The sequence below is a fragment of the Anguilla rostrata genome, chromosome 9 (assembly GCF_018555375.3).
Source record: "Anguilla rostrata isolate EN2019 chromosome 9, ASM1855537v3, whole genome shotgun sequence".
Taxonomy (NCBI): Eukaryota; Metazoa; Chordata; class Actinopteri; order Anguilliformes; family Anguillidae; genus Anguilla; species Anguilla rostrata.
In genome coordinates this window covers 50,069,065-50,087,653 of record NC_057941.1, presented here as the reverse complement: position 1 = coordinate 50,087,653, position 18,589 = coordinate 50,069,065, and the positions used below count along the sequence as shown (strand labels likewise).

The 18,589-nt window shown below is 47.9% G+C and overlaps 1 pseudogene; it reads left to right on the top strand.

The window, feature by feature from the left end:
- The window catches only part of LOC135264055 (FRAS1-related extracellular matrix protein 2-like), a 75,054-nt pseudogene that overhangs the window by 20,543 nt on the left and 35,922 nt on the right, over nucleotides 1-18,589 (top strand).

Genomic DNA, 18,589 nt, shown 5'->3' with positions numbered 1-18,589 from the left:
TTCCCTCTCTCCTGGCTTGCTCACAAAAAGGATGGATTAGCTTCTCTCTCTTTTCATGGGGAAACCAGAGAGCAGAGGGAGATTGAGATACGAATGTTTTTACTCCTCATCAGTTATGTTGCCTGTTTAACAGAATTTTTAAAATATGTTCCACCGTCCTACCCGCCTTTTTTTCTCATAGAGATGGAACGTTTCGTCGTGCCAATAAAGCACATTCAACTGGATTGAACTGAGAGAGAAAGAAAAGTCAACTGGATTGAACTGAGAGAGAAAGAAAAGTGAAAGATGAAAGGAAAGAGAGAGAGAGGGAGCCTGCCTTCCCTGGAGAACGAACACTCCCACCCCCCACCCCCCTGCCCCCCTCCCCAGGGGCCCCTACACTTGAATAGAGCTGTCTGCCAAAATCTATCATCTGATATTGTTTGTGCAATATGACTTCACTTGCTGACTGAGGATAATGTTCTCGCGGCCTACCCCAAAATCCTCATGCCACCCCTCTTTCCTGCAGCGTGTACCTTCTGCTGGAATTGAGGGTGGGCTGAGATGGGGGTGCGAGAGGTCGGTGTGCAAGAGAGAGAGAGAGTGAGTTTCCGTAAGCAGAGATACGGTTCTCTGCTCACTTAAGGGCTGCTCTTGCCTGGTGGTGAAGCTGGTCTCTTAACTGTCTTCACAATTCTGAGTCACTGTTCTAGAACCCCATTGATTTCCGATCACCAGCGGCGATTGTTACATCAGCATTAGAATGTTCTGCTAAGAACATTCTAATCACATATGTGACATCACTCCTTACAAGGTCAAAGCAAGAGTTCACAACTCCGCTCCTGGAGGGCCAGTGTTCATGCTGATTTTTTGTTGCTGTCGATTATTCTGGCTTCATTTTCTAAAAGGGCGTTGTACACCGGCGCTGGCCCACTCCTTTAACAGACCACAGTAAAAACATTTCCACCATTGGTACATTTGGTTGTAGTCTGCGGCGGCAGCTCGTAACTTTGTCGGAAAAAGGTCACGTCGAATAATTGTTTTGGCTAGTTGAATAATTTAGAGCAGAGGTTGCCATTAAATTGGAACTTGCTATGCTCCCCCGGCTTTCAGCGAACTGGATGCAGACACCACTTTATCACCGTGTCTGCATAATGCATTGTGAATATTTCATAATTCCACAAAATATTTATTTCCTCTCGAGTGCTGTTCCGTGTACATTATTCGTGGCAAATCATACTTATCGACTTGAGTGGAGCATAAAACGAGGCTAATTTAGACTCAGGCTCATTTGGACTGCTCAGAAATGACCTTTAAATGTGCCTTGCATTGTTTTTGCACTTTGCATTTTGTTCTAAATAGCGTCTGGTGGTGTGATTGAAATTAACAGTGCTAGCACTGTGGCACACACACACACACACACACACCCACATGCAGAGGAGGCAGGTCAAGGTTCACCTCCCATCCCCCTTTATCACTAATATATTCTCAGGCATCTGCCATGTCTTCAGATCACCCACCTGTCGTCTGCAGACCTGGATCAAATACGTATTTGTCTTGTCTGGTGTATTGGAACCAATGAAATAGTCTCAAAAAGTGCAAACCCTGCCTTCTGGTCATACTGGCAGGCTCAGTTACACCAGGCAAGATCAACAGAGCACAGAAAAGCATTTGAATCCAGAACAAATACTCATTTGACCCAGATCTGGTCGTCTGCAGTGGCTGTCGCACTGTGAAAGCTGCATTAGGGTATGCAGCATCTGTGATGTAATCTGTGATGAAAGCGGCGGCCATTGCTTGCGTGAATCAGGCAGATCGATGCATAGCCAGAGACCATTATCCCCCAGCCGACATCACTTCCTGTTTGAGCGCGAACACTGGATCCCCTGAATAGAGGAAGGCTGGGTTTGTTTACGGGTGGGGGTGGGGGGGTGGGGGGTACTGTTACCGTTGGCCGGACAGCATTTCCGTTTCCAATATGTTGCCGTACGTTTCATCATTTAGCTCACGCTGTGATCCAGAGAGATTACATATTTTTTTTAAACATACAATCCACTCGTACGGCTGGATGCTGTACTGAAAAATTCACGCAACTGAATTTCACTTCAAGTCCTCTGTGACATACTGTAGTATTCACTGTCAGTCTCTCTTTTTTCTCTCTCTCTGCTTGTTCCTTTCTCTCTCCCTCTACATCTCTCCCTCTGTCTCTATATCACTCTCTCTCGCTGACCTTTGCAAGGCTCATCTCCACTAGTAGTGAAATCCTTTAGTGGCTGAAGGAAAGGCGCATATTGTGACACAAACAGTGGCATTAGACCAGAGCTGTTCCGAGTATTTTTATACCTGCGTGACGGCACAGCCGTGGCCGGAGGCATTGTGTTTTCGGATTGTCCGTCCGTCCGTCCGTCCGTCCGTCCGTCCGTCCCATTCTCGTGAACGCGATATTTCTTCAAATTTGGCACAAACGTCCACTTGGACTCAAGGATGAACTGATTAGATTTTGGCAGTCAAAGGTCAAGGTCACTGTGACCTCCCAAAACACGTTTTTGCCTTGGCGGAGGCATACAACCGCGAGGCGGTATTTCAATTTTTTTTTTCTTTCCAGAAAAATCTGAGGTGCATCTAACCAAGCCGTCTGATTTCTCAGGCTTTTATTTTGACACGGGCTTGCTGTCGGGCCGGTCGATGCGGTTATGGGTGACACGTCTCCACCCCTGCTGCTGTGGCTGGCTCTGAGTGCACACCAGCCAGTGTCGCTGCGGCCTTACAGCCTGCTAACGAACCGACCGACGGCTCTTCCGAATTCCACCGAAATACATCAAACTAAGTATTCGCTTGGCGATGACATCGCTAAGGGCGTGCCCCGCGGAATGGAGGGACGCGATTGGCCGTTGGTGCACCTCGAGGCGCTGTCTTTACTTCATTATCTGTGCCCCGGAGAACGTGCCTGGAGAAGCAGGCGGTGTACAAACTGGGTCAAACACAAAGAGCGTTTGAGCTGGGCTGGAGGTTGATCACGGCCTTGTTTTGGTGGCGTTCAAAAGAAAGAAAACAAACGTTTGTGGCGTCACCTGTTTGTGAAAGACGATAAAAACCGTCTCCGGTGAAGCTCAACTCACAACTCCGCTCAGCAGCGGCTGTGTGTTAAGCGAGCGCGTCCTGTGTGATTTCCTAATTCAAATCACGCCACATTCCTAGAGTAATTCCTGCCGTCGTTGTCAAACCTTCGAGAAAATGAACGTACTGACATGCAACACAGGCCTCGCTTTTATCTCTTAATACCGCGGGGATGAAAACCGATGGTGAGAAAGTAAATGTTGCAGAACAGCTTCTGAAATCCAAGCCGAAGCCGTCTCCCTTTAAGTAGAGCTTCGACACCGAGAGAAGCCTTAGAACCCCAGCCTCACTCTTTAAAACTGACAACGTGCAGCGAGAGGTGGAGAGAGGAGCGAAGCACAGCTTGCCAATCCGAAGGTGTTCACTAACCCCCCGAGCCTGTATTCTCTGGCAAGAATTAATAGGGTTAGACTCAGACTTATACAGGTTTTTTTTCTGGAGGTATGAAAAGAATGTTTTTCATTCAAGGGGACAATGCTGGGCCTACCGGCCGAATTTTTTTGTTTTGTACAAAAAAATGTCTTGCATTAGTGTGGGAGAAATTACATTTGCTCGGGTACTGATGAGCCTCCACCTCTTCGAGAGAGAGAAACATCTAAAAACAGTCTGTTAAACCTTCCCCGTACGTCCCAGTTTCATTTTCAAATTGTCTGCATTTTCTCGCTTTTTTCCCCCGAAAAGAAAAACGCACTGAACTTACTGTACTTCTACAAGTGAAAATGAGCGAGAGAGAGAGAGAGAGAGAGCTGTCCATGAAAACTGCCATTAGCCAAGTCCTGGAACCTTTTTTTTTTTAGTTCTTTTTTAGTGTTTGCATGATATTCTCAGAGGAAAGCAGAATTTTCAGATCTTCGTTTCTTTCCTCTGAGCGGAAGGATCTTTGGTGATACTCGCCGCGTCTCTATCAAACGTTTTTGTTTTGACAGCGAAAAAAGTCTACGGGAAAGAGAGGCCGGAGTAAAGAGAAGGGGAGGAGATCTGAAACAGTTAATATTAATAATATTAATAATGTACTAATTGCGCGGCGCGCCGTCGGTCTTTGTTGTCCAGCGCCTTCCGTAGCAGAGGCACGTTCCTTTGTGCGAAAGGCTGTCTGAGTTTTTAATGATTTATTTTTTCACCGTCGGTTGCAGCCAAATTGGACTCATCGGAGGCTGCGAGAGAGCGCAGAATGCCGACGTGTGGTGCCGAACAGCGGCAGCTCAAAGTGCTCTGTAGCAACACGCAGGCTTCGCTGCCTCTTCATCTCCGTCTTCTCTGGCACTCGGAGTGGGGGCGGGGGGGGCGGGGGGGGGGCATTTGGGGGTGCGGTCCACCGAGCGCGGATCTGTAAATTTCAGCCCGCCCCTCCGTGCAAATTGAGGACCCGAGCACTGCTTTGCTGACCCAGAAAAAAAAAAGAAAAGAAACAAGTTCGTCTCTTCAGAGGTCTCTACGACAACCTTGTAAGCTCGATTGTGGCAATTAAAAAAAGAAACGGAAAAGATGAAAGAACGAACGGCGGCACTTTGTGTCGCGAGAGCCGGGGCATCAGCGGCTACGCAGATTAAATGGTCGAGTTTGACTTGAAGCTACAACGCAAGGGGGGCTGATTTCACCCCAAAACTGCGTGTGGACAGGTGCGTGGTTCTGAAAAGAGCACAGGACATCCTCGGAAAACAAGACCAGGTTAAAACCTAGTATATGGCTGGACCTAACGCACGTGATCCGGCCGACCAATGGTGTAACTTCATCACTCAGTCAGTCAGTCAGTCACTCACAGACATTCGCGTTTGTAGGGCTGGCCCTGCTGTTGCAGTCCAGCTAAAAATTTAATAAGAGGTTCAGGGGAAAAGGGTGATGTCTAGTATCACAATACAGCATTGTTGTTCGTTAGACAGATAGACATTGGCATTAACGTGAATGACATGTATTGTTTTGAAAGATAATTGTTAAAAATTGATGCAAATTCTGGGATTTTATGCTATATCAGCCACCTCTAGTGCTCTTACCCATAGAGATAAAAGAGAAGTCTTTCAGCACCAGTTCTCCTGAGAGAATGTAGCACTCTGTCTTCCCAGAGAGAATAAGAGATAGTTTTAAGCCAAACCGTGAAAAGTATTTTTTTTTTTTTTACCACAGTCCTTTCTTCTGGGACAACTTTGACCTATCAGAGTTCTCTATGAAGAAAGATTCTCTCTCATTCTCTCTGTCTGTCTTTCTCTCTCTCTCCCTGTCTCAGTCTGTCGTCCTATTCTCTCTCTCTGTCTGTCTGTCTTTCTATCCCCCTCATCTCTCTCTCTCTCTCTCTCTCTCTCTCTCTCTGCCCTTCAGTGCAGTGACAGACAGTGCTCGGAGGAGAGAGTGGACACTCATGCTAGATTTATGCCTTTCCATTTCTGTAGAGTCAGGGGAGGTCAAGTGTGTGACAAACAACAGTTCTCAGATTCTCTCACCAAAGTCCATTTTCAGCCCCCTAAGCGTCTTACTGTGTCGGCACCGCAACACAAATCCATCAGTGACACTGCAACTGCATGCAAGAAAACAGAAACATGTATTATTCAATACCACATATTAGGGTATTATATTAAATTCAAATTATTATGTCTACGTTTTTTTGCATATCACTTCCATTAAAAGTACATTTATGCAGTCCATTTTCTGAATTTAGTTCCAAATGAAAAAATAAATATACTTTTTTTCTTCTTGGTAGAGTATAAAATCAATTTGGTCGTGAACTGGTGTTGAATTTCATTTTGGCTCAGATGAAATAAATTGAAACATTGACATTTTTTAAAAACATGACATGAAACCCAAAACCACTTAATCTTCAAAAAATCTTGCAAAAATCTGGTGGTGTTATTGGGCGGTTCTCAAGTTTCCCTCTTCTCTGGTACTGGTACGTTACAAGCAGTGGCAAGGAAGGAGTATTTCTCTCCAAAGAAAGAAAAAAATTCAGGATTTTTTTTTCTCACCACCTTTTTTTCGGTGTTGCACCGGCAGGCTCCGGCACCGCGGGATCGGGGGGGACAGGTGCGATGGCGGTACGTCGAAAAAAAAAAAAAGCGTGTTCCCACCTTCGAGGTGTCACTCGGAAAGCCGAGAAAACGCGAGGCGTCGGTGTACAAAAAAGAAAAGAAAAAAGTAAACAAGACTTTTCCATCAAAGATTACCGCCGTCTTTTGCCTTTATAGTACATAGCCCGATTCGAGTCTCTCCCTTTTTCTTGATGAAACGTGCTTCATTTGCGCCAGGAGTGTGGGGGGTGGGGGGGGGGGGGGGAGGTCGTTGTTTATGTTGGTAACACCAGCAAGGGCTGCTTGGAAGAAGACAGGTGCAAGACGACGAACCTGCTTTCAAATCTTAATGTGTCTGACAGCCCAGCGAATTACATTACATTACATTGCAGGCATTTAGCAGAGGGCATCTTATTCAGAGTGACTCACACAACTTTTTACATAGCATTTTACATTGCATCCATTTATACAGCTGGTTATGTACTGAAGCAATGCAGGTTAGGTACCTTGCTCAAGGGTACAACGGCAGTGTCCAACCTGGGAATTGAACCTATGACCTTTCGGTTTCAAGACCAACTCCTTACCCATTATACTACACTGCCGCCCCAATTACAACTTAATCCAGCATATAACAGCACAGCCCAATCATGGTCATAAGGGTTTAAAATGAACTTTTATTTTATTCCACTTCCACTGTTTGAATTGTCCACCATCAAAGAATTTGTGTCAAAAACTGAGAGAGAAAGTTTGCACGGAGCGCACTACATTATGCACTCACAGGGCCAGCATAATGAGACATCCAGTTTTTCACAAAACTTTTTGTTCTCTTTAACCAATAAATAATTTGTCGCATAATTTAGACAGGAAAAACCCCAGGGCTTGTTCGGGTTTCGTTCCGTCTCTGTCAGGAAAGGCATTTTTCCTTCAGCGAGACCAACAGTGTTCTGAGTTAGCTCAGGGCTAGTAAAGTAAATTAGCATCCGAGCGCTGAACAAATTGCGTGCCAGTAAATGCGGAACAGGAGTAGCTCCCGCTACACCGGAGACGGTGTAGTACGCAGCATGGTTAGCGATCTCAGGGTGCTGTTTGTGGCAGAGAAACACAAACAGCGCTAATGTGCCAGCTAGTGGTTTTAATGAGACCTCAACATTTAATATGATTCGTCGGCTGCTCCCACCGATGACAGGCATATCGCCACGGTGACCATTTCTGTATTCGGACCGTCAGATCACCTCTTTGTGTAGTCTTTCCAACACTGTGAAAGAGCTTCTGTGAAAGAGCCTCTTTCACAGTGCTAGAATAATGTGGACAGATAGGCCTATCTTTTTTTTTTTTTTTTTTTAAAGATGGAATGTGAAACAAGCACCATTATCCAGTTTTTACCTCCCAACACTATAAAAGAGTTTGTCTTTTATGGTGTTGGAATAATGTGAACATATTTTATTGCGATACAATGTAAAAAAAAAAAAAAAAAGTTAAAATCTTCACAGTAAAATACGTGTTGCTCTCGGTGGTAATGAGTTTCTGAGCGCAAAGGGGTGTTGTCGTGGGGATTGTTACGGCCTGACGATTTCCATCCTGCGCTGGTAATCTGTTCCCTGCATAATCACGTCGTTTTTACTAGACCACCTTCAGCGATTTTAATCTTCCAGCTGATTTCGTATGCTCCACAGCTGCCCCCTCTTTTTTTTTTAAAGAGGGGATCCGTCAGGCGTACAGATCCCGGGGGGGTTTGCGGCACAGCAGAGAAACAGGCGTTTTTTTCCCCCCGGAGTCTTGGTTCTCATATTCCAGCTTTCCACCGGAGCGGACATTTTTGCAGGCAAGGGGAAGGAGTCTGGACTCGGAGAGGAATCGGGAGGGTGGGGGGTGGGGGGGGGTGGGGGTCTCTCTGATGTGATAAAGTTTAGGTAGGGCGGTGCGGTTTGAGATGACGAGTTCTGTGGGCCCCTTGCCGGCCCTAACATTTGAGGGACCTTTGAGGGACCCAGGATTTGATTTGGGGGGGTCTCTCCCATTCTAACATTATGGATAAACTGTATATGCATTAGAATAATTAGAGGGCCCCCTGGTGGTCACAGAGGCCCTACGCAGCCAATTGTGGTTTTGATATTTGGTTTGAGCCGACTCTGTGTGTAGCGGAGTCTGAGGATGTGACAGTTTGCAGAGTGTAACCGACATGAAGCGTCGTAATCAACTAACCAGTACACGCAGTCCAGTAGGAGTATGTGCTGTATAGTTGATTAAACAGCTTACGTGCACCAGAGGTGGCCAGTGACGAGGAGTCAAAATCAGGGACCGCTCCCATCAACACCTTCACCTGCCCTGCTCATTCTGGGACTGTGTCCATAAAGCGCTCCAGAGTACGAGCACTGGTCTGGGATCAGTTAAACCCTTTCAGCTCATACGCTGCAAAAACGAAAGACTAAGTCAATCTCAGCAAGTATTTTAGTCTTATATTTAGACTTAGAATCTTATTTCTATTACTTTTTTTTCTAAGACAAGACAAGATTGCCAATGAGGAGAGGCAGTTTTACTAATTTCATAATTTGCCCATGGGTTGAGACAATTTTACTTGTCAAGCCTAACAATAACTTAAAACAAGCTCATATTTTCTACTTGAAAGAAACAAATAAGATTTTAAGTCTCAGTAAGTCCCTTTAAGTCTTATTAAGACTTTTTAAGGCTTGTTAAGACAGACTTTTTCGCAGCGTGACGGATTGTGTTCGGATATGAACCTAGGAAATGTGATACTATATCAGGACTCGTACAGAGACGGTTTATCAATGTGGTGCCTAAACTGGAATCCCAAAGGACTGCCTAGGAATTACTGTGCTCATCTCTGGCAAAACCACTGGATTCAAAAGAGTAATAAAGTTTTTAATTTATTCAACAAAGTTTACTTCGTTCAGATCAGCTGATATGACAAATTAAATGTTAAATTGCTCAAGTCAGTTTTTACTAGTAAGAAGGTAAAGGTGCACGAAAAGTATCAGGAGAAAAGAACATGTATAAGGAATGGGTTAACGTATAACGTTAATTTGATACTAAAACTATGGAGAGCTTTTTGTAAACTTATATATATTTTTTTGTTGAGAAAGTTTGGCTCATATCTGCTCAGGTCTGGTAAGGAAGAGGAAATGGGAATCGCAGAGAGGAAGGCTGTTGGTGACCTGTGTGTGCTGACCCGAGTGTTTATTTTAGAGTTGGGGCGATTGAAGGGGGTGGGGTGTGTGTGTGTGGGGGCAGTTAATTGGTAACTTTGTTAGTGACCTTAACCTCAGCGGTCAGTCACGGGGAAACACTTCCTCCACTTCTACTGCATTCATGAACATTGTGTGGTGAGCATGATCTGACCAAACTGCCAGTCAAGATCATGCAGACCTGATAGATCGATAGGTATTCTTTTTGCAAGTGTGTGTGTGTGTGGGTTTGTTGGACTGTGGCGTGTGCGCATGCTGTGTTTGTACGTATGTATGTCGGCTGTGTGCGCTTGTGTGTGGTGTGTGTGTGTGTATGTGTGCGCACTGTGTGTGAGTGTTTGTGCGCATGTGTGTGTGTGCGTGTGTGGGTTTATGTGTGGGTGTCTGTGTGTACGCGTGCTGTGTGTGTGTGTGTGCACTGTGTGTGAGTGTGTGTGCTGCTGTGTGTGACGTCGTGTGTGTGGGCATGTGCTGCGTGCTGTGTGTGTGGAGGGCATCACTGGTGTGAGTGGTGTGGTGTTGTAGGTGGCACTGTTGAGGGCGCAGCAGTTCTGTAGGCACGGCAGCAGTGCCCTCCAGGAGCGGTTCCGCTTTGAACGGAAACTTCAAAAGAGAGACGGAGAACAGCGACGCAGACGGAAGGGAGAGGCGGTCGCCTCCTCTCCCTTTAATTAGGAACGAGGCCATTAGGCATCGCCATGGAAACATTCCGCTGCGTCAGCGGTTCGGGTTCTAATCTCTGGCCGTGACGACGGAAGGGAAATGAGGGTCCTGCAGGTATCCCTCCTCCTCCTCCTCATTCGCAGAGTGTTTACCTGGCTGGAGCCTAACTGGCCACAGTTCCGGGGGTGGGGGGGGGGAGTCAGGTCCATTAGCAGAACGCGGAGACTGGAGAAGGTTCCGGAAGCCACAGATAAAGGTCACTGCTGCGCAGCGTGCGGGCCCAAATATAATTGTTCGTTTTTGGGGGGCAGGCATTTTAGGAAATTTAATAGAAAGCGTGAAAGAGAGAAAGGCTGCTCATGACTTATCTACTGACCTGGAGCAGGACCTGGAACTAGCAATCGTGACACAGGAGGGGGGGGGTGGGGGGTTAGGGGGGGTTGGTGGCAATGGGAAGTTGTCGATGAACACGGTCCAGGGAACTGGCGCCGAGTCACAATAGCGTCAAAAAAGCTCCATCAGTGACATTACCGTCAGTGTTGTATTCACCGATGAGTTTAGTTTCACGGAGAGATACGCCCACATGCCCAATCCGGTGCCCTGTCATTGAACTTTTGAGAGGATTGTTCTCCGAAAAAGCTTTCAGTGTTGAATGTAGCGAGCGTTTATAGCACCCTCTCAGCGGCCGAGGGGCTTGCTGCTCGGTGCTCTTTATTTTCCGACGCGCGTTTGAAGACAACTGCAGAGGTGTTAAAAAACAAAATAAAAAAGAGTGACTTGTCACGATCATTCCTGGGGTTTGTTTAAAAACGCTGTCTTAGCCAGGGGTCTTAAAAGGTTTGCCGCAAACTCCATTTAGGTGTCAGAACTGATGGGCGCTAATGGCTAACTGCTGTGTTTGTGCGTTGGTGGCGTCGTTCAGGGGGCAACAGGCTGAAGAAGCAGGCGTTCCGGCTGAACTGGGCCTGGGTGTCCCTGGAGAGGGAGTACTACGCGGTGGACGAGGAGGCCAAGTTTCTGGAGGTGGTGCTGAAACGACGGGGTTACCTGGGAGAGACCTCCTTCGTTAGTGAGTGACCGACCACCGGCCTCTTCTGGATACGCACTCACACACACACACACACACACACACACCAACACACGCACGCGCACACACAAACACACACACACACACACACACACACACACACACACACACACCCCAACCACACAAACACACAATTACACACACACACCCCAACCACACAAACACACAATTACACACACACACACACACAGACACACACACACACTGTCGTCAGTAATCTTTGACGTTTGGTTCCTCTGATCCACGGTGCAGAGCTGAGAGTCCTGTCCTTCACATCAGACGGTTTTATTTGGAGTTTCTGCCCGTCTCGGGGGTTAAAGATGAAAGTCGCCTGTTTATTTGTGGTTTTTTTCGGGGAGGTGTTTGACCGTGAGCACCCGGCTATCTGGGAAACCTTAAAAGGTATCAGACCGGAGGGGGGGAGGGGTTGCTTACAATATCAAACCGGCAGCCATTTCTGTCCCCCCCCACGGCTGTTATGTTTGTTGAGCGTGTTGCCCATGACGACGTGGTGCTGGTGGTGGTAGTGCCCCCCATTAATGAAGGTGAATGTGGAGGGTAACTTACCTTTCCCAGCATGCATTGGGCCAGGCTACAGTTCGTCAGCTCGTTAGCGCCACCACTGCTACGTCCACCATTTGGACCCAGAACCCCCCAAAAATGTTTAAAACTGAGTGGAGGGTTGGGGGGGGGGGCGGGTATTTTTTTGTTCTTTTCTTTGCAGTTCCACCTTTTTCAATTTTATCCTGCAGAAGTCAGGATAAGATTTCCCCTGGGGGAATGCCTACTTCCCTTCAACAACATATTGAACAAAGTGTTTTTCTTTTTGTTTTTTTTTTTGGGAAATGGGGGGGGGGATCACGTGGAGTACCTGGCCTTGGTGGAAGATAAATTAGGGTGGGTGTTATAGGTGTACATACGGCCAGCTGAAAAATCTCATTATTTCTGGGCTCCGGCAACATTGGCCTGGAGAAAGGGATGAGAGGAGAAAGGGATGAATGAAAAAATATACAGCCCAAGGAAAGAGAAGAGCTGGACCCTGCAGCACCACACAGCTTGGCCACTTCCTCTCATCTCTATCTCGCTCTCTCTTTCTTTCGTTCTTCCCCCCCGTCTGTTCCTTCCTCCCTTCCCCCCCCCACCTCTCTCTCTCTCTCTCTCATCCCTGCCTGAGATCCGGAGATGAAACGATAGCCGGGTCCCGGTCCGAACGGGTCCGCGGCATGGACGCGGGATGTTTCCCCCCCCCGCTGTGATCACAGGCCCCCGCTCATCCCCGCTCATCACCCCCCCCCCCACACACACCTCCACCGTCTCTCCTCTCCTCTCTTCCCCCCTCCGTTTCCGAGCTGGACCCCGTTACAGAGGCAGAGCGTCCCGCACCCAGCTGTGAGAGGAGATGCAGAAACCCGTCGCCACACCGTTCCGCTTTCCCTTTTTCATTTTTTATGCTTCGCTTATACGGCTTCACTTTGAAGATCCGCATTTTATTTTACCTCAAATGTACACTTCGTTTCATTATTGTATTCTCACGAGTTTCACAGAGAGACAGAGAGTGTGATTGAGAGAGAGAGAGAGAGAGAGAGAGAGAGTGCATTGTTCTACCTGCTTAGGAAGCTTCTCATCTCACCTGGTCTGCTAATCACCACACTGTCAGTCCCATGGACACAAAAAATAAAGAAATACGGAAAAAAGCGAAAAGAAAAATAAGACATTTAAAAAAATATTTGTCTGGCTGTCTGTCTGTCTCTGTTTATGTCCAGAGCCTGAGAGCTCAGCTGTCGGATGTCTGAGGGGTTTGAGAGTGAGGAGGGTCTGCTTTTTTTTTCGGGTTCAGTTTCATCCTGATTAAATGCAAGTGTGTTATTATCAGCAGAACTGGGGGTGGGGCTATCAGGCATCATGTGGGCACGGCATCAGTCGAACGAACTGCAAGCCCCTCCCGCAACTGGCGATCAGAGCCACACAGCAGCGAACAACAAACCTAAATTGCATCTCTGTCTAAATACTTCTGCCTCCACCTGATCCTGACCCCCTTGCCCTCCCCCCTGAAAGGCATAGGCACGCGGGACGGCTCGGCGGAGGAAGGGAAGGACTTCCGGGGGAAGTCCCAGCGGCAGGTCCAGTTCAACCCGGGCCAGACCGCGGCGTCCTGGCGGGTGCGGATCCTGGCGGACGGCGAGTTCGAGCGGTCCCAGACCTTCCACATCGTCCTGAGCGAGCCCGTCATGGCCGCGCTCGACTTCCCCCCCGCCGCCACCGTGGAGATCCTGGACCCGGCCGACGGTGAGGGTCTCTCTCTATCTCTTGCTCTCTCTGGCTGTCTCACTGTCTCTCTGTCTCTCTCTCTGGCTCTGTCTCTCTCACTATCTCTCGCTATCTCTCGCACTCTCTCTGGCTCTCTATCTCCATCTTTCTCTCCCAGTCTCTCTCCCTCTCTGTCTTTTTCTCTCCCAATTTCTCTCCTCCTCTCCCTCTCAATCTCTCTCTGTCTCTCTCTTTCTCTCCCAATCTCTCTCTTCCTCTCACTCTCTTTCTCTCTGTCTCTGTCATTTTCTCTGTCTCTCTCTCAATCTTCCTCTCCCTCACAATTTCTCTGTCTCTCTTCCTGTTCCCTGCAAACCTCAAATGCAGTTTTTACGTACCAGTCATTTATACAGCCGTCATCAGGAAGGGGGCAAATACTTTTTCACGGCACTGTGTGCGATATTCGGTGCGTGCTCTCCTCATTCAGCGATTAATAAGTGCTCTTTGCGCGCTGAGGCGAGAAAGAAGCTTTAGAAAAGTAAAGACCAGTAATCACAAACTTTTCAGTCCTTCATGAATAATTTCTTGAAGTATAAAATGGCCTCGCTTCTGAGAGTACACTTTCATTGTGGCTCCCAGTCTCCCGGCTGCCCAGATTTGTTTCAGCCTCTTTCTCGAATTCACTTCAGAGCCACACTTCAGGCTCGTCTCCATTTCGCTCGAACAGACATTACACCCATTAGGCTCTACAATACCCATTAGGGCATTTATGACTAAAGATGTAATGTTTTTTTCTTCTAATGCTGTAGTCCATTACTTTTTTTTTGGTAAAAGTTTTGGTGCTTTTTATTGTAAAATTCAGTAAGTCCGGTTTTGTACTTCAACTAATTAACCCTTTCAAGAGTAGGTTTTTTTTCGAATGATTTTTTCCCCCCAAAGATCTTAAGTCAGTGTTCTAGAACGCCATTGATTTCAGTCACCAGCAGTGACTGTGACATCAGCATTGGAATGTCCAGTTAAGAACGTTCTAATCATGTATTTGTGATCCCACTCCTTAAAGGGTTAAAAGCTATTAAAGGTTGCAGGTTCCAATCCACATTAGGACTCTGCCTCCATGCCCTTCAGCAAGGTACTTAACCCGAATTGCTTCAGTATATATCCAGCTGTATAAATGGATACGCAATGTGAAAATGCAAAGGTTGTGTAAGTTGCTCTGGACAAGAGCATCTTCCAAAGGCCTCCAATGTAATGAGTGCTTGTTTTTGCTGAAGAGGCTGTCCCCATGGTCTGGCTAATGTGCTTGGGAATAGCCTTCATCTTTCTAATAGCTTCGAAGGATGACAAGTCGCCTTTGAAGACTATTCACTGTGTCGCAGTCTTTGCTTTTGAAGTTTGCAGTTTGTTTTTTTTTAAAGGGCTTTTTGCATAAAATAAACAGCCTTGAACCATCATGGTTTTGTTTTGCAGCTAGTAGTTTAGCATTGCTATTATTTATTTTTTTTTGTTGGTACGGTACATTAAGTTGAGAGGGGAGTGAAGGGGGGTGGGGGGGGGGCAACATTATTTGAATTCCTGCTTTTGGAGATAATTCCGAATTACGTTCAGAGCACTTCCCAAAACCAAAAAAAGCAGGTTACAGAGAAATGTGCTGCAAAAAAAAGAAAAAGTTCCCCTCTTTTCACTGTGGAAAAACAGACACACCATTTTGTGAAAAAGTTCCATTAAGGAAAAATGTGTCTTCTTTACAATTCGGGGACAATATGCCTAACTCTGAATTCCTCTAAATGTTGGTGTTTCTCAAGGTTTCGGATCGATTAAATTAAACATTTTAACTAGAAATTTCACCTTCATTTGTGTTTTCTGGAGTCCCAGTAAGCTCACCTGTGATCCTGGCCTGAGTCATGAGGCATGCGGGAGAATATGCAGGTGTGTGCGAAGCTGGTGTAACCACCGCCAGTTGCACTTGTCTTTATAAAAAGGCGGCTTCTTTGACACAGAGCAGAGATTTCTGGGAAAGCAGCAGAGGCACCGCGTCTCTCTGCGGGCCCTACAGGTGCAAAAAATTCCTTCAGTCCAAAATTCTCCAGCGGGCCGGTTCGGGCACTACAGGCGAATAGATGTCGAGCGCGCTCGGTTGTGACATCATCGCGGATGACGTCACCTCGTTTGTCTGGCTTGTGTCAGGTCGAGAGGCGAGAGCGGCCATTTTGGAGCGCCCTGTTGCACTCCGCGGCGTAACACTGAGGCCCTTAAATCTGGAGGGGGCGGGGGGGGGGGGGGGGGGGCGCGAGGGGGGAGGGGGGTAGATTAGCGCAGGCACGGGGGTGTTCTGCGGCGCGGTATGCGAAAAACACATCGCGGTTTACCAGCGCCGGGAGCCCCGCGGAATTCCCCGCTGTTTTCACAGATGTAGCTCCGACGCTAACGAGCTAACGAGCGTCAGCGGAGGGCTCTGGAGGCCTGTGGTTTCAGCAGGAATGCCTGCCAGGCCTCATCTCGACCTGGGGGGACAGCACACTGACCCCCCCCTGCCCCCCTCCCCCCACCCATGGTATCGATCACTGGGTGTGTTTAGATGAGCGGAGTGTTGGCTGGTGAATGAGATCAAAGGCAAATAAGTCCACATGTGGAGAGAGAGAGAGAGAGGCGAGTGAGAGAGGAAGAGGAGGAGAGAGAAAAAGAGGGGGAGTGTTATTTTTATTGGTCCCTGGGCGGCCGTCGCGAAGCGTGCCCTTCTCTGCTCCCCTCGCTGCCGATTAAAACAAAAAAAACACCGGCTGCGCCCTGGTGGAGTTCGGCGAGGTTTTGATAGATTGCTCCCTGGCCGGCCTACCGAGAGCTCGATCGCTCGATCACAGATTGGAGAGAGTCCCGAAAATAAATAAATAAATAAACAATATCCGCGCTGCCATTCACCTCAAACTTGACCCCCTGGAGGTTTCTGAGTTACTGGAAGATGAAGCATCCTCCAAATTAGGTCATGAGTTAGTTTGGGGTGGGAGGTGGGAAGGGGGGTGTAACATGTGGTTCTGAGGAGTACAGTATATCACACAGTGGAACTGCATTGTGCTGTAACAGGGTTTTTTTTTTTTCCGCTAAATGTGATGTAGCTATAGTTGGGGCTAAAAGTTATCACTCTCTCACACACACACACACACACACACACACACACACACACGCGCGCGCACACACGCGCACACACTCACACGCGCACACACACAGCACGGGAGCGAGCGGTTGGCTGAACTTCTATGCCTTATGAAGCCGGCTAGCGTTAGCCGGGTCACATAGGTTTGTGTTGTTTCATCACACGGTGGAAACGCGTTGTGCTGCTACAGCCGTTTTTGATACGACGGGAGCGGGTTTATAAATCAGTTTATGCTGTTTCAGCGGACGGTGGAGAGGCCAGTCCTGCTGCAACTGCTTCTTCGTGTGTTAGAAGCAGGTTTTTCAGTCGGGTTTGTTTCGTTCGAGTATGCTGTGGAGGCAAGCCCTGCTGCAACAGGGGTTTGTGGTGGAATTTTCATTGTAGCTAATACCCTCCATATGGGTTCTGAAGAAGACTCAATTGGGTTCAAACATCAAAATAATCATGTATTGATTATTAAATGGGGGCATTTTTCATTAACTACAGTGTGTAAACCCTTATGTTTTGAGTTCATTTTAGTCTAATTCTGAGTCCTGATGTTTCGTTTCGTGACAGAGTCCACAGTCTTCATCCCCCAGTCGGCCTACGCCGTCGAGGAGGACGTCGGCGAGCTGCTGATCCCCGTCCGCAGGAGCGGCGACGTCAGCCAAGAGCTCATGGTCATCTGCTACACCCAGCAAGGTAACCACGGCAACCCCTAACCCTTAGGCCCCGAGAGGACTTCATGTAGAATTCTTAAGGACTGTCAGAAGTCTGTCTGAGGCATTATGAGTAAACACCTGCTGATGGATGAAGACATATATAATTTCTCTTTAGTGGATTGGAATAAGAGGAAAAGTAGCCCTTTTGGTAATTACTGCAGTAAAAAAAAAATACAGAAAAGCAATTTGATGAAAAAAAGTTAAGATAAATTGAGCAACAAAATCTGTAAGACAGGGATCTCAAACTCAAATCTTGGAGGTCTGCTGTGTCTGCTGGTTTTTGATTTTGCCCCCGCTCTTAAGCACTTTAAGTCATCGATGCTCTAAGGAGTCAGCACACCGTGTTTCAAAGGCCTAAACTGGCCGTGGGTTGAAAAGAAATCACAAAATCCAAGCAGAGACTGTGGCCCTCCAGGACGGGAGTTTGAGACCCCAGGGGTAAGGTGATGGCGGTGCTGGCCCCTAGTGGCCCCCAGCGCCCGACTGCCCCTAACTGCGCCCCCCTTTGCCCCCCCCTCAGGCTCGGCCACGGGCACCGTCCCCAGCACGGTCCTGTCCTACTCGGACTACATCTCCCGGCCCGAGGAGCACGCCAGCGTCCTGCGCTTCGACAAGGGCGAGGCGGAGAAGCCCTGCCGCGTGGTCGTCATCGACGACTCGCTGTACGAGCCGGAGGAGAGCTTCAACGTCACCCTCAGCCTGCCCGTGGGGGGGCGGCTGGGCAGCGACTTCCCCTCCGCCCGCGTCACCATCCTGCCCGACCTGGACGACGGTAAGGAGAGGCTTCGCTTTATACCTCGCCACCCCCCCCCCCCCCCGACCCCCCTCCCCATTTTTGCCGTCCCGTTTCATGCATGTCATTCGCTGCCCCTCCTCTGTCAGGTTGGGAGAGCGTGGACAAGCTCGTGGTCTCCGCTGAATCACAGATGCTGCTTTTTTTTTTTTTAAATCAACAATTTTACTTACATTTAAAAAAAAATATTAGTCCTTCCTTCTTCCTCCCGAACAGCATCTTAACGGGACGGGCCACCGGGCACACGGGCGTCATTAGTTCTCAGTGCACATTAAAATTAACCTTCCAGAAATCTAAAATACTAAATGCACACCGAGTTCGAAACTGAGGAGGGTTGCGTGCGTCTGTGTGTCCCTGCAAATCCGTGGAGTGTGTCAAAGGGACACTGCTAGAGCTTCAGATGTGTGTTTTTAGTGCCATCAGCAACCCAATGTGGCTTTGAGTCTCCTGCAGAAACGACCGAGCCTCTTCTGTCTGCTCGATTTCCAAAAAGCAAAAAGGCGGGGGGAAAGGAACTCCGTTTCCTCAAAGCTCTTTATTTGCTTAGCTCTGCCTTTAAGAGGGAAATGAAATATTTCTGCCATGTTTTATTCTTTCTTTATTGACTGCGGATAAATAGAGTGGAAGAACAAACAGATCTGTCTCGCTGGGGGGG